This window comes from Hylobates moloch, unplaced genomic scaffold, assembly GCF_009828535.3.
Source record: "Hylobates moloch isolate HMO894 unplaced genomic scaffold, HMol_V3 SCAFFOLD_17, whole genome shotgun sequence".
Taxonomy (NCBI): Eukaryota; Metazoa; Chordata; class Mammalia; order Primates; family Hylobatidae; genus Hylobates; species Hylobates moloch.
Genome location: NW_026652292.1, coordinates 14348939 through 14363399, shown reverse-complemented (window position 1 = coordinate 14363399; position 14461 = coordinate 14348939). Strand labels below are relative to the sequence as shown.

The 14461-nt window shown below is 42.0% G+C and overlaps 1 pseudogene; it reads right to left on the bottom strand.

Annotated features, from left to right (window-relative positions):
• The window catches only part of LOC116456732 (actin, cytoplasmic 2-like), a 64077-nt pseudogene extending 50277 nt beyond the window's left edge, over nucleotides 1–13800 (bottom strand).
• Nucleotides 13801–14461: the final 661 nt, after the last annotated feature.

Below are 14461 nucleotides of genomic sequence, written 5' to 3'. Positions count from 1 at the left end.
CAGTGTGATCCCTACCAAAATACCACTGACATTCTTCACAGAAATAGAAAAAACAATCCTAAAAATTACATGGAACCACAAATGACCCAGAATAGCCAAAGTTACTCTAAACAAAAAGAACGAAACTGGAGAAATCACATTACTTAAAATTATGCTACAGAGCTATAGTAACCAAAACAACATGGCACTGGCATAAAAATAGACATATAGACCAACAGACCAGAATAGAGAATACAGAACCAAATCCACACATTTATAGTGAACTTGTTTTTGACAAAGGTGCCACAAACATACAATGGGGAAAAGACAGGTCTTCAATAAATGGTGCCAGGAAAATAGGATATCCAAATGCAGAAGAATGAAACTGGACAACTATCTGTAGCCATATACAAAAATCAGATCAAAATGGATTAAGGACTTAAATCTGTAACCTCAAGCCATGAAACTACTACAAGAAAATTTTGGGGAGAATCTCCAGGACATTGGTCTAGGCAAAAATTTATTGAGCAATACCCCACAAGCACAGACAACCAAAACAAATATGAGCAATTGTCATCACATCAAATTAAAAGTTTCTGCAAAGCAAAGGATACAATCAACAAAGTGAAGAGACAACTCACAGAATGGGAGAAAAATATCTTCAAACTACCCATCTGACAGGACAGTAATAACCAGAATAAATAAGGAACTCAAACAACTCCACAGGGAAAAAGCTAATAATCCAATTAAAAGATGGGCAAAATATTTGAACAGACATTTCATAAAAGAAGACATACAAATGGTAAACACAGACATAAAAAGGTACGGAATATCACTGGTCATCAGAGAAATGCAAATCAAAACTACAATGAAATATCATCTCAACTCAGTTAAAATGGTTTATATCCAAAGACAGGCAATAACAAGTTCTGATAAGGATATGGAGAAAAGGGAACACTTGTGCACTGTTGGCAAGAATGTAAATTAGTCAAACCACTGAGGAGAACAGTTTGGAGGTTCTTCAAAAAGTAAAAATTCAGCTACCATATGATCTAGCAATCTCACTGCTGATTATATACCCAAAAGAAAAGAAATCAGTATATTGAAGAGTTATCTGTGCTCTTATGTTTGTTACAATACTGTTTACAATAGCTAAGATTTGGAAGCAACCTAACTGCCCAATCACAGATGAATGGATAAAGAAAACGTGGTACATATACACAATAGAGTACTATTCAGCCATAAGAAAGATGAGAATCAGTAATTTGGAACACTATGGATTGAATTGGAGATCATCATGTTATGTGAAATAAGCCAGGCACAGAAATACAAACATTACATGTTCTCACTTATTTGTGGGATTGAAAAATCAAAACAATTTAATGGATGAAAATAGAGAGTAGAAAGATAGTTATCAGAGGCTGAGAAGGGTAGTGGGAGGCTCAGGGAGAGGCTGGGATGGTTAATGAGTACAAAAAAACAATTAGAAAGAATGAATAAGAACTGTTATTTGATAGCACAACAGGGTAACTAAAGTCAATAATAATTGTACATTTAAAAATAACTAAAAGAGTGTAATTGGATTATCTGTAACACAAAAAGCATAAATACTTGAGGAGATGAATACCCCATTCTCAATAGATGCACTTGTATGTGAATAAGAGCACTGTTCACAGTAGCAAAGACATGAAATCAACCTGGGTGTCCATTAATGGTGGAGTGGATAAAGAAGATGTGGAACATACACACGATGGAATCCTATACAGCCATAAAAAGAAATAAAATCGGCCGGGCGCGGTGGCTCACGCCTGTAATCCCAGCACTTTGGGAGGCCGAGGTGGGCGGATCACGAGGTCAGGAGATCGAGACCATCCTGGCTAACACAGTGAAACCCTGTCTCTACTAAAAAAATACAAAAAATTAGCCGGGCGAGATGGCGGGTGCCTGTAGTCCCAGCTACTCGGGAGGCTGAGGCAGGAGAATGGCGTGAACCCCGGGGGGGCGGAGCCTGCAGTGAGCCGAGATCGCGCCATTGCACTCCAGCCTGGGCGACAATGAGACTCTGTCTCAAAAAAAAAAAAAAAAAAAAAAAAGAGAAATAGAAATAAAATCATGTTCTTGCAGCAACATGGATGCAGCTGGAGGTCATAATCCTAAACTAATTAATGTAGGAACAGAAAACCACATATAACATGTTATCTCTTATAAGTGGGATCTAAACAATGGGTACTAATAGCAATAAGGATGGCAACAATAGACACTGGGGAATACTAGATGGGGAAGGGGTGTAAGTGTTGAAAAACTAACTGTTGAGTTTTATGTTCAGTGCCTGGTGATGGGCTCAATCGTGCCCCAAACCTCAGCATCAAGGAATACACCTAGGTAATAAGACTGCACATGTAACCCCTGAATCTACAATAGAAGTTGAAATTATAAAGAAAATAAATTGAATTAAAATTAAAAAGTTATTTAAAAAATGAAATTGTGGCTCATTGTTTATTTTGCTTTTCAGTGTTTATGAATGAGGATTTTAAAGTTTATGGGTGTTTTCCCCTTGTGTATAAGTCATTTAAGTTTTTATATAAATTTTCAGTATTCTCTGCCCATTTGTCTGTTGGATGACTAGTCATTTCTCACTGATTTGTAGTCATATTTAAAATGATTAGCTCTTTTTCTGCCAGATGTGTCATAATATTTTCACACTTTTGCATATCTTTTCACTCTGTTTTTAATTTTACTGCAGTAGAGTTATTTAATACTTCTTTCTACAGTTTTTAGGATTTTGTCACTTTAAGAAAGGTATTTCTCATGCCAAAACTGGAAAAATATTTAACCGTCTTTTCTTCTAATAGTTTATTTCACATGTAATTTATTTTTGTTGTAAAGAGTGAAGAAGCAAGCCCAATAACATTTTCTTTCTTTCTTGTTCTTTTTTGCTTTTATGATAGAGTCTTGCTCTGTCACCCAGGCTGTAGTGCAGTGGTTTGATCTTGGCTCACTGCAACCTCTGCCTCCTGGGTTCAAGGGATTCTCCTGCCTCAGCCTCCCAAGTAGCTGGGACTACAGATGTAAGCCACCACGCCTGGCTAATTTTTGTATTTTTTAAAATAGAGATGGGGTTTCACCATCTTGGCCAGGCTGGTCTCAAACTCCTGACCTCAGGTGATCCACCCACCTCGGCCTCCCAAAGTGCTGGGATTACAGGCATGAGCCACTGCATCCGACCAACATTTTCTTATTTATTGAGTATTCCATCTATTCATCACGTAGATTGAATACCATATTTGTCACATGCTAAATTATTATATGATTCTATTTCTTTCATATACTCTTCTATTTGCTAATAATTCTACTTCCTTGGGTGTTCTTCCCTTTGCTGAGTTTAATGACTCATTATACTAACAGACTAAAATATTTGGCAATTCTTAGTTATATGCTTTATTTTTGAGATTCTCTCCACCCTGTCTATGGATATGCTTGGGAACTGCTGCCAGCATTTGTTGTGGGATGAGTAACTCCTACAACATTTCTGCTTGGTTGTGCCAGTTCCTTGTCCCTGAGGGAAATCCCTCAACCAGCAGGAGACTGGAGTCATTGGCCAAATTCGCATGCCTCTCCTCATAAGCGACTCAGGAGGTATTTTATACAGTTGTCTTGAAATGTCAGTGAAATCAAATCCCCACTGCCTACAATGACGACCTGAACAATGTACCCTTTGGTCAAGTTTTCATCCTTCCCTATTTCATTATCCCTTCACTCTCACTCCTGATTCCGGGGATTATCTTCCAAATAAATTACCTGCTAATAACTCCTTGTCTCAAGCTCTGTTATAGGGGAACTCGAAATCAGACAGTACTGTTTACAATTGCAAGTATCATACAGTTAACATTGCGGAAAGCAACATTAATAAATAGACAGTCACATTCTATACCTTGTGGAGAATATTCTACTTTTTTTTTTTAATGGCAGCACTTTTATTTTTCCTTACATGATGATGTGTTGCTGGGGCCTAATGTTCTCACGTAACAGTAGAAAACCAAAATTTGTTGTCATCTCTTTAAAGAATCGAGAATTGTGTACAAAAAAAAAAACCTTATGTAAATTAAAGGATGAATACATTTACAGGTACAATGCAAACTGCTTCCAACTCAAGGCAAGTAACAGGCCACAGTGTTCTGGCAGGAAAATGTCAGCTAAGAAAGGAAACTGGGCCCTATGGCTTGGACTTTTCCAACCCTGACAGACCGGCAGGACAGAAGCCACCGGCTCAGCAGCCCTTGGCAGCCTCTAGAGAAATCCCAGATCACTCAGCCCTGACACATTAATACCCTACACAGATCAGAGCCTGCTGGCCACGCAGACTCACCAAGCCACAGACTTGTCTTCCACAAACACGTTCTTACCTCTGCCACGAAGTGACCAAGCCACATGTACTAAGGGTTGAAATCAAAGATATGAACTCATCATGATGAGTTCATGTCCTTTGTAGGGACATGGATGAAACTGGAAAACATTATTCTCAGTAAACTATCGCAAGGACAAAAATCCAAACACCGCATGTTCTCACTCATAGGTGGGAATTGAACAATGAGAACTCATGGACACAGGAAGGGGAGCATCACACTCCGGGGACTGTTGTGGGGTGGGGAGAGGGGGGAGGGACAGCATTAGGAGATATACCTAATGCTAAATGACGAGTTAATGGGTGCAGCAAACCAACATGGCACATGGATATATATGTAACACATCTGCACATTGTGCACATGTACCCTAAAACCTAAAGGATAATAATTTAAAAAAAAAGAAATCAAAGATATGTACAGGGTATTAAACAAATACCAAGGGGAACAGCAAACTTGAATACAAGGTCAAAATCAGCATCAAGTTCTACAATCCACTGCTGATAGCAAATACGAGCTTCAAGGGCAAATTTCTTTTAGAAGGCTTATTCCAGTTTTGCGAGGCTAGCATGAGGTGTACGCATTTGCCAGGGGCAAATCTATACTTTTGAATTAACCCATGCAGCAAATGCTACGAATCGCTCGCTGTCCGTTTAGAAGCATTTGTGGCGGACGATGGGGGCATGGGGGTACTGACTTGTCATACTCCTGCTTGCTAATCCACATCTGCTGGAAAGGTGGACAGTGAGGCCAGGATGGAGCTGCCGATTCACACCGAGTACTTGCACTCTGGAGGTGCGATGATCTTGATCTTCATGATGCTGGGTGCCAGGGCGATGATCTCCTTCTGCATACTGTGGGCAATACCCACGTACACTGTGGTGCTGCTGGACAGCACCATGTTGGCATACAGGTCTTGCGGATGACCATGTTGCACTTCATGATGGAGTTGAAGGTGGTCTCCTGATGCAGCAAGATTCCCTGCCCAGGAAGGAAGGCTGGAACAGCACCTCCAGACACTGGAACTGCTCAGTGCCAATGGTGATGACCTGGCCATCAGGCAGCTTGTAGCTCTTCTCCAGGGAGGAGGAGTATGCGGTGGTGGCCATATCCTGCTCTAAGTCCAGGTTGCGGTAGCACAGCTTCTATTTGCTGTCATACATGATCTCCCCCTCGGCGGTGGTGGCGAAGCTGTAGCCGTGCTTGGTGAGGATCTTCATGAGGTAGTGGGTCAGGTCTCGGCCAGCTAGGTCCACAGGCAGGATGGCATGGGGGACAGCATAGCCCTTGTAGATGAGCACCGTGTGGGTGACTCCATCTCCAGAGTTCCTGACAATGCCAGTGGCGTGCCCGGAGGTGTAGAGGGACAGCACCGGCCTGGATGGCCACGTACATGGCTGGGGTGTTGAAGGTCTCAGACATGATATGGGTCATCTTCTCTGTTGGCCCTGGGGTTCAGAGGGGCCTCAGTCAGCAGCACCGTGTGCTCCTCCGGGGCCATGCACAGCTCCTTGTAGAAGGTGTGGGGTCAGCTCTTCTCCATGTCATCCCAGTTAGTGACGATGTCATGCTCAATGGGCTACTTCAGGGTCAGGATGCTGCGCTTGCTCTGGGCTTTGTCACTCACGTAGGAGTCCTTCTCGCCCATGCCCACCATCACGTGCTGGTATCGGGGGCGCCAGATGATGGAGGGGAAAACAGCTCCCCCAGCAAAGCCAGCTTTGCACATGCTAGAGCCCTTGTCAATGAGGAGTGCGGCGATCTCTTCTTCCGTTGCGACGGGCAGTGGAGCTGGGCTTGGAGCGGCAGGGGGACATGGTGTGTGGGGTGGCGGCAGCGAGTCACATTTTGCTTTTTATCAACAGAAACAATGTAAGATCCTGCTAAGAAGGAGGATCTCATTGTGCTTGGTTGTGCCAGTGCCTTTTTGTCTGGCATAGATGGTCTCCATCTTCTATGGGTATCCTCAGACATGTCGACATTGCTCGAATTCTCTGGATCTAGTGCCCTAGTAACTGCTCTAGAATCCTTGTGTCTACCATAACGTTAGATACAAGCTAAAGATGGGGGAGGAGAGGGACAAGGGCCAGACTTCTCAGCTGCTCCTGTGGTTTACCAAAACTATCGCACAGAGAATTGCTGTCTTTTCCCTTCCTACTCTTTGTCCCTCCCACCTCTGGGCTTAGTGCTATGGAAGCCCCCTGACCTTTAGCATATGCTATTGGCTTTGGTGCTGTCACACTTGTCTATCTCTGTTGATCAAAGATACCTCCAAAATTTGATCCATCAATGGAATTCTATTTTTTTTAAATTTAGATTCAATGAGGGGTACATGTACATGTTTTTTACAAGGGTGTATGTGGTAATTGGGCTTCTAGTGTACCCATTACCCAAATATTGAACATTTTATTCAATAGATAATCTTTCAATCCTCAACCTCCTCCCTCCCTACATCTTTTGGTGTCCCTAGTGTCTATTATTTTCATTTTTATGTCCATATATACTCATTGTTTAGCTCCCACGTATAAATGAGAACGTGCAATATTTGATTTTCTGCTTCTGAATTAGTTCACTTAGGATAATGGCCACCAGCTCCATCTATGTTGCTGCAAAACACTGATTTCATTCTTTTTATGGCTGCATAAACAAAGGATCTCTTTTCTGTCATTCCTAAATTTGTATTGAAATGGCAAGCAGGCATGGGCAGTCGATGTGCTGTTTTGACTCAAACTATGCCTTCTTAGCAGGATCTTACACTGTTTCCATTGATAAAAAGTATAATATTCCACATGAAGCATGATCTGGGACTTTCCATTTATAAATGTTGCTTTCGGCAACATTAACTGTTCAATATTTGCAATTTTAGAGCGTACTGTTTGATATTGAGTCCCCCTTTAGCAGCGTCTGAGACAAGGTGTTATGAGCAGATAATTTATGTGAAAGGTAATCCAAGGAATCAGGAATGAGGAAGAGGGGAGAATGAAATAGGGAAAGAGGAAAAGTTGACAAAATGGCACATTATTTAGGTTATCACTGTAGGCAGTTGAGGTTCAGTTTCACTGATATTTCAAGAGAAATGTATAAAATAATTTCCAAGTTGTTTATCTGAATCAGGGAGGCATGCATATTTGCCCAGTGACTCCAGTCTCCTGTTGGTTGAGGGATTTCCTCCATGACTTTAATCCAACTCTTATATTTGTGTGCCAGCTGGCTGAGCAGGCTCCTGCAGTGTCAGAGAAAAAATGATATCTCCAAAGAAAAGATGACCAGGTTCATGGGCAAGAAAAGATACCCTGTGCATGCTTGAGGTTGGTCATCAGCAGCATGAAGTTATCCACGTTGAAATAAAACTATCCATCGCACCTGCTACTGAAATCAGAGTTCAACCAAACAGACTGATAGCAGCTCTGGAGACATCTGAGAAAAGTTCATGGTAATCTTAGCAAAGTGTTCTGTGGAAAATAAATTATAGAACACACCTAGAATGGTCATTGCTTTTCCACAACTTCTATGAGTACTGTGCTAAATTCAAATATGACCCTCTAACGATGTACATGTGGTATGACCTTAACCTCTACAGCAAGAGCAGGGTTTGATATATCTGAAAACATATGAATGAATATGATCTGAATCATACTAGAACTCTCTGCATACAGCATGTTCCTCAGAAGCTGATTTAGTGTTACTATGGTATGTAATTATATAGTCTTTTTAAAATTTTTTAAATTTTTTTTTTTTATTTTTGAGACAGAGTCTTGCTCTGTTCCCCAGGCTGGAGTACAGTGGCATGATCTCGGCTCACTGCAAGCTCCACCTCCTGAGTTCATGCCATTCTCCTGCCACAGCCTCCCGAGTAGCTGGGACTACAGGTGCCTGCCACCATGCCCGGCTAAATTTTTGTATTTTTTAGTAGAGAGGGTGTTTCACCATGTTAGCCAGGATGGTCTCGATCTCCTGACCTCGTGATCCCCCTGCCTCAGCCTCCGAAAGTGCTGGGATTACAGGCGTGAGCCACCGCCCCTGGCCATATAGTCTTATTATTTATAAAAGAATGGTAAATATGTGGCATGCATTTCCCACAGTCTTGCTGTGCTATACATCTATTGCCAGAGAATAGATGTATAACCACTCGGTTAGGGTATACTTGCCCCGTGGAGTCCAAGAAGAGACCTCAGCATGCTTCTCAACACTGTACTCCAAGTTGGTTCTTGAATTACAGTTTATTGTCAATTTAGTATAATATCATTTCTTATTTTATTATGATAATCAAATTTACTCAATCCCAAGTGCTTCATTCAAAACTCCACAAGCACTAGAACATCCAATAAATTGCCAAAATTCATATGTTGACAGCAGTGTTTGGTAATAAAACTAAGTTGATCCTTACCATGCATTAGTCCTGGTTACAGACCTTAGATCTCTCAACAAAACAAAGACTAATAATGTTGGTAAATCTTGTGTTTACACTAATGCTACAAGTTCATAAGATTGAAATAGAGCTTGAGAGCCCAAATTGTAGTTCAAACAATCCTCACTTTACACAGTTCATTGGAACTGTATCCTCACTTTGCACAATTCTATGGTCCCTGAGATTGAATCTTCATTAACAGCAAACCATGCAAAGAAAAGGCATAATTCTGATGTGCACGCATTTCAGTTAACAGAGTACTGGGCAAAGGAAGGACTTCCTGTGTATAATTTAATTCACATAACAGCATAATTATCTGGCTCCGTGTCGTTCATGCTTTCAGCTTCAATACAGGAAGTCTTGCAGCACATGAAATTTAGGACCAGGTTTACTGATGGGTATTGCACTCTATAATAGGTCTGCCATCATTTATTTAAGCATAGGTTCTCTTCAAATTGTTGGGGACAGGACATACTCCACTGCCTGCAAAAGCACTTGAATGATTTGTACCAGCTGTTATTTTTATCTCTTTAAATATAAGATCCCATTCTTATTGCCAGAATACCTTGGTTCAAAGTATTCGCCAAAACAGGCAAAATAAAAGCATGCCTTGAACAGCAGTCCGGTATTGGGGCACCAGCTATTTTGCTCTAACACCATTCTAAAGTGTACAGCATTCAATCAGCAAATCTTAAAAGAAGAACATCATTCACTTATCTTTAATGACATTAATATAATATTTCTATAGTTAATAACAGGTATATTTCGTGACAGAAGCTGCAGTTCAAAAAACTTTAAGCTTTGCAAATAAGCTTGGGGACTTGTAGAATTAGAACAAAAGGAGTAGTTATTTTTAAGTATGTTTGTCAAAACATTGCTATTGAGTTTCAGTTTCTGCTCCTGTCTGTTGTCTGTGGCATTGCTAATTGCCATTTTTACTTGCCAGTACCATTCTCTCAGCTTTCAAAAATGTCCAGTCCCCATATATGATGCCTACAAGTACAACTCATTCTGTTGTAAATATAAAAGTATCAATGATTTTAGAACTGGAAGGATCCATTTAAAAAGTCAACTAGTCCAGTTTTCTCATTTTAAATATGAGGTAACCGAAACCCAAGATTTGAAATGATGTGGCAATGTCTCACAACTTTAGAAGTAGACTCCATCTTTCTTTCAGATCTTTCATTCTGGAGTGTAACATTAGAATAGCATCGCCAACATATAGATAATTCCTGGGAGAAAACATGGAAAATCAAAAGACTTGCTTTCATGGGCAGATTTCTGGGTAATTTCCTCCATCTTTATTTCTTTTACTGTTATTATAATATGTTGTTTCAATGAATAAAAATTTGAGGACAAATGAAAAAGAAGCAAATTGCAAACAATTAGATTTACCAGTTTGTCATGAAAAATAATATATTTAACGTATGTTTCTCCAGATAAAGCAGCCTGGGGGAAAAACAGTTTTGAAGGAACAGCAACAAGAAGTATTTTTCTGACTCAGGCCTTGCCACAAGATTGCAAGAAATGTAGCCTCCTTTAAATTCTTCCCAGCTAGTTCAGAAAGTCATTTTCTGGGGCTGTTTCATGCAAGTACATATTCTCATTCCTTAGCTTCCATGGTAAGCCTACTGATTCTTACTCTCTGTGCTCTGTCATTTCTCCTTTGGGTGAAGTACTGAGACACCCCCGGCCTCCTATCAGGAGAGAAATTTGAGAATCAGAAAGCATCAATGGAGATGGTGCCATGGCTGTGTCTGGATTATTCTCTGCTAATGTGGGAGCCCCTTAGCAAAGGGTCATGGAAAAGAGTTACTTGCTCCCTAGCAGAGTCCACCTTCGTGATATTTACCTGAGGGATAAAGTCCCAAGTCCTGGTGGTGGGAAAATCTTGCCCCACGTAATTCAGATAGAGCACAGTTTCAGAGAAACACAAACTTAAGGTGGGGTAGATTTGCTCGTAAGCCACTTGGAGGTCAGCTGACCTTATTCCCCGTTGTCAGTGAGACCAAAGTGGACACAAAGCACCCATCTTCCCCTCCACTTGGGGGACAAGAGCCCACATTTGATTCTCTTGGAGCAATAGGATCAGGAAAGCAATGCGCTACCACCTGAAGAATGACAGTTTGCAAATCCTGCCCTGGGGAAGGTGGTCAGGACTCCTTTTGCAGATAGCTCAATGGGGTTTTTGAGGGACCTGTGGGGTCAACAGACTGAGAGGGACATTGAGTTTGAAGTGAAAATGGAGAAAGAAGAGAGGAATGGAAGAGACAGATAACATTGAGAGTGACAGATTATTCCCCTGAGGCACTCTCCGAAGATTTACATTGTGAGATGTTTCCCCTCCTGGGAGGAAATAATTACATAAGGTCCCTAGTTCTTGTCTTCCCATCTGGCACTACTTCTGGTGTCTTTCCTGGCTCTTCAATCAAACAGAAGCTTCACCTTCATTTGACTCAGTGTGTGTCTATGCTGCAGAAAACGGTGTAGTTTTCCATACTCAAGAAGCACTCAACACCTGCTTCCTGATTGCCCAGGTAGGGGAAAGAGGCCCCTTCCTTGTACTCAAAGGAAGGAGGAGATAACTTGACTCTTCGACTCCTTCACAACACAGGTTTCCTGGCCTTTGCCTCACACCGAACCCAGAGAGAAGGTCACACTCTGCTACTCCAGGAGCACCATTCGGATCAGACGCCACATGGAAGGTGTCCCCTGTCAGCATGAAATGTCCATTCATTTGTATTGCTCTGTAGAGAGTACGATAAACTTAGTGGTTTAAAACATTGCAAATGGGTTATTTTATAGTTCTGGAGGTCTGACACGCGAAATCATTTTCACAGGGCTGAAATCAGGGTTTCAGAAAGCCCACCTTCCCTCTAAAGGCTCTAGGGGTAGGGGAGAATCCATTTCCCTGCCTGTTTCCAGCTTCTAGGGGCTGCCTGCATTCCCTGGCTCCCACCGTCTTCAGTCAGCAGCCTAGCATCCTCCTCCCTCTCTGACCTCTGCTTGCAACCTTACACCTTCTCATTCAGACCCTGATCCTCCTGCCTTCCTCTAATAAGGACTCTTGTGATTCTATTTGATTTATCCAGATAATCCAGGATAATCCCTCCCTCTGTGTTAGGTCATTCTGTGTTGCTATAAAGAAATACCCGAGACTGGGTAATTTATAGAGCAAAATGTTGTTTTTATATTTTGCGACAGAATTTTACTCTTATGGCTCAGGCAGGAGTGCCGTGGCATGATCTCAGCTCACTGCAACCTCTGCCTCCAAGGTTCAAGTGAGTCTCCTGCCTCAGCCTCCGGAGTAGCTGGAATTACAGGCACCCACCACCATGCCCAGTGAATTTTTGTATTTTTAGTAGAGACAGAGTTTCACCATGTTGGCCAGGCTGGACTCAAACTCTTGGCCTCAGGTGATCTGCCCACCTCGGCCTCCGAAAGTGCTGGGATTACAGGCATGAGCCACCATGCCTGGCCAGCAAAGTGGTTTAATTGGCTCAGGGTTTTGCAGGCTGTTTCAGCATGATGCCAATATCTGCTCGGCTTCTGTGGAAGCTTCAGGGACTTTTAAGTGGAAGCAGGAGCAAGAACATCATATGGGGAGAGCAGGAGTGAGAGAGAGAGTTGGGGGGTTGTGGGAGGTCAGGGAGGCACCACATACTTTTAAACAACCAGATCTCCAGAGAACTCACTATTGCCAGGACAGCGCCAAGCCATGAAGGACCCATGCCCATGACCCAAAGTCCTCCCACCAGGCCCCACCTCCAATCCTGGGGCTTACAGTTTAACATGAGATTTGACAGGGACATATAATCAAACGATATCACCCAGCAACCAAACATCCTTAGTCTAATCACTTTCACAAAACTTCTCTTACTGTGCAAGGTGACGTATTCACAAGTTTGGGGGATTTGGATGTGGACATCCTAGGAGGGACTATTATTCAGTCTACCATAAAGTGCAGATACATGTGGAGGCCCTGGGCAGGGACCCCTTTGTTCTGTGTTTGAGTCTTAATTTCTAAAGCTGACTGAGTGTTAGCATGGAGAGCTCAATGCCATCAAAAAAGTTTATTGTTGCTTGCAGTTTCACTGGAAAAGCAAGGCACAGTGTGCCATTCAGGGCCATGGGGGAAGCACCAGTGTTGGTCAGGAGACAGAAGCAGGAGGGAGGGGGCAATCCTGGACCATAGCCTTTGCTGGGGTGTCCCTGGGAAAGGCAAGGCACAGTAGTTAGGGTTGGCCAGTTTGGATAATTCCAGCAGGCTTTAGGCTAGAAGAGTGGTTTCTGGTTGTCTGGTATGTGGCCCCGGGATTATTAAGACAGAAGAATATTGCTTCCTGCAATATACAGGATAGAGAAGGTAAAGCTCTGAACTGGCTAGTTTACATATTGAAGCACTTTTTTTTTTTTTTTTTTTTTTTTTTTTTTATGGGGGGGGTTTCGCTCTGTCCCCAGGCTGGACCGCAGTGGCGCGATCTCAGCTCACTGCAACTTCTGCCTCCCAGATTCAAGCGATTCTCCTGCCTCAGCCTCCCAAGTAGCTGGAACTACAGGTGTGCCCCACCATGCCCAGCTAATTTTTGTATTTTTAGTAGAGACGGGATTTCACCATGTTGGCCAGGATGGTCTCCATCTCTTGACCTCGTGATCCACCTGCCTTGGCCTCCCAAAGTGCTGGGATTACAGGCATGAGCCACTGCTCCTGGCCTAAAGCATTTTTCTAGCTGAGTTCTTTGCTATTCCTAAGAACGGGCTAGCCCCAGGTGGGCCAGTCTGTCCCCAGACAAAAAGATTTTTTAAAATATAAAAACATCATAATATACAAAAAATAAAAAATCTAATTAATACACCCCTCCACCCATGTTGGGACAAACTGAAGGTCAGGCTCTCTGCCTTGGGCCACTATGATTCTGCTTCTCACATATCGGTACCCAGGTCCATTGTCCTAGTGCCCTCACCCGCTGAACTGAGGGCTGCGTTCTGTGCCTGTATTTTTCCCACCATCATGATGTGGACCCCAGAAAAATATACCTTCCACTGTTCCCAGAGAAGTCTGAGTAGTATAGTCAAAATTTCTCGCTCCGCTCTGTCACTAATCAATTGTTATGGGCAGATCTCACAACTCCTTCATTTTATCTTTCCGTAGGATGACTTCTTTACTTGGAGGCTCTTTCTTGTGTAGAGAGAACACTTAAAGACCAGCCCCACAAGCCACAGCAAAAAATCCATGTGTCTGAGTCCTCAAGGTGGGCACATATTAAGCCCTTGAGCTAAGATCCTAATGCCATCATGATTCAAGATAAAATTGCTGAGCCTGAAAACATAAACCTTTGGATATACTTTTTCAGTAAAGTAACTAATAAATTTGGATGAGGGGTGAGATTTAAACAAACCCTACTTGATATCAATTACAATAAATTATTTATCTTAATGGTGTAATTTGAAAAAATTATGCTTGGCATTATGTAAATATAAACTTTTTCAATAATATAAAGCATTTATTTTACTAAAAATTTTATTACATTAAGATAAATAGAAAGCAGATTTGTCGAGAATAGATCAGCATGAATAGTGATACTACTACCAATAAATACTAATAAGATCCTCCTATGAATAATGAATGTTGTGCTGTATTCTCACAGCCAGGTTGGCTCAGGAACAAACTCGG